This window comes from Microtus ochrogaster, chromosome 2 (assembly GCF_000317375.1).
Source record: "Microtus ochrogaster isolate Prairie Vole_2 chromosome 2, MicOch1.0, whole genome shotgun sequence".
Taxonomy (NCBI): Eukaryota; Metazoa; Chordata; class Mammalia; order Rodentia; family Cricetidae; genus Microtus; species Microtus ochrogaster.
This window is the reverse complement of record NC_022010.1, coordinates 1776824-1779040: the sequence shown is the minus strand read 5'-3', so window position 1 is coordinate 1779040 and position 2217 is coordinate 1776824.

The window sequence follows — 2217 nt, the reverse complement described above, 5'->3', positions numbered from 1 at the left end:
GACGTGTGTGTATATGTGTGTGTGCACATGCATGTGTGGACGTGTGTGTGTATGTGTGTGTGCACATGCATGTTTAGACTGTGTATGTGTGTGTGCAATGCATGTGTAGACATGTGTGTATGTGTGTATGTGTGTGTGTGCACATGCATGTGTAGACCTGTGTGTGTGTATATGTGTGTGTGCACATGCATGTGCAGGCTGGAGGCTGGCGTTAGGCATCTTCCTTCACTGTCCTCTAGTCTTTGAGGCAGAGACTCTCACAGACTCTGGAGCTCACTTGTTTGACAAGAATGGTTGGCCAGCAAGTCCCAGGCATCCTCCTGTCTCCATCTCCCCAGTGCTGAGTCTGCAAGCACGCCCACCACACCCATATTTTATTGTGGGTTCTGAGGTTCTGATCAGGTTCTCATGCTGTCACAGCTAGCACTTTGATCAACTAAGCCTTCTTCTCAGGCCCCCATTTTAACCACTTTAAAGAGGAAAGGTCAAGAGGGACATGGTGGTGCACACCTTTAATCCCAGCACTCAGGAGGCAGGAAAAGGTGGATCTCTGTGAGTTCGAGGCCGGCCTGGTCTACAGAGTGAGTTCTAGGGCAGCCAGAGTTTTGTATGAGACTGTGTCTTTAAAAAGTGGATAGGTCTGTGTCTTTGGTACAGCTTTACTTCCAAGGAGGTCAGGGGTCAAACTGAAGCAGAAGTCTCATCTCTGTCAGCACTGGAGTTAGTGTTTGCAGCCTGCCTCTTTCGTCCCATCCTCCATCGGCATCTGATGAACTGTGCTACTGAGCTGATTTTCCGGGGCTCTGAGTGAGTGGGGAGACAAACCGCAAATCTGAACAGCCGAGTGTAATTTCTGCCTCCCAGCACTGGTGTCTTGTCTCCGAGGCTGGAAAAGCTGGACAGATTTAGTTGCCGGTATGTGCGCCTGCCGATTGGACTCGGTCTCCCTGTTTTATAGTTGTGAGATCCCAGGCCTGAGCTGATCCCTGGAGTCCATGCTCCCCCATTGCTACTTGTGTGGTGTCTGCCCATCGAAACGAATCTCTTTCTTACTGTTTCTTCTTTCTTAATTATAAAAGTCTTGTGCTTGTTGTTTGGAGAGTGGACGTTGATTCAAAGGTTGAGCAGAGTGGGGTGGGTTTTTCCCCCCACAACACTCAAAACCAACAGCCCAGGGCATCATATAGATTGTGGTCAGAGGACCACAGGCTGTCTCTGTGACCCATGACTGTCACTGCGATACTGTGGCAGACAATAGCAACAGTGGAACAGTCACCATTTCCCATGGATGGGTGTGCTGGAGGACAAGACGGTGTTCTCGAGGCTGCTGGTAGAATTTGATGAGTGACCTCGCCCCCCAGATGGTGGAATGGCTGTGAGACCTGGTATGTTCTTAGTGGCATGTCCCAGGCCGCTAGTAAGATGTGAGTCAGGATGCTTGTCGAGTTGGGGATGCCGCTTGCTGGCAGAATGGGATCTAGAACACCTGAGACCCAGGGCTCCATCCCTAGCACCACTGCCTTCATTTCTTTTATCATTGCTGCAATGAAATACCCCAACAAAAGCAACTTAAGGAAGATGGGCTTATTTTGGCGCATCATGATGGCAAACTCAAGGCAGTGGGAGCTTGGAGCAGTTGGTCACATGTCATCCATTACAAAGAAGCAGAGGTGGATGAACGCACACTGCTCAACTTGCTTTATCCACTCATCCAGGTCAGAATCCCAGCTAGGGGGCAGAGGGGAGAGCACCATCCACCGTGGGCGGGTGTTCATGCCCAGTCAACACGATCAAGGCAGTCCTCCGCAGGTGTGTCCAGGGGCCCATCTCCCAGCTGATTCTAGATCCTGTCACATTGAAAACACTAACATCCCACTCAGCATCACACAACAAAAGCACAGCATCCCCAAACCCAAAGGGCACAGAGAGGATCCCACACTGGTCAGATGGTATTTCGGGTTTTGGAGTTTTCATTTGGCTGGTAACGCCCTGTGGGTGCATACCAGGCAAGTGCTGGGAGATGCTCTTCAGCCTTTCGGTATTTAAGTTCTGGAGCATGCTCCAGAACACGCGTGACTGAAATCCATGTGGTCCTCGCCCCTGGGAAAATATGTCAGCTCTTTCTACATCTTTGCTTCCAAAATCTTGCTACAGTGACCCTTGAGCTCAGATGCCTTTTCTCACATTAAAGACTTGCAATATTCCCACACTGTACGC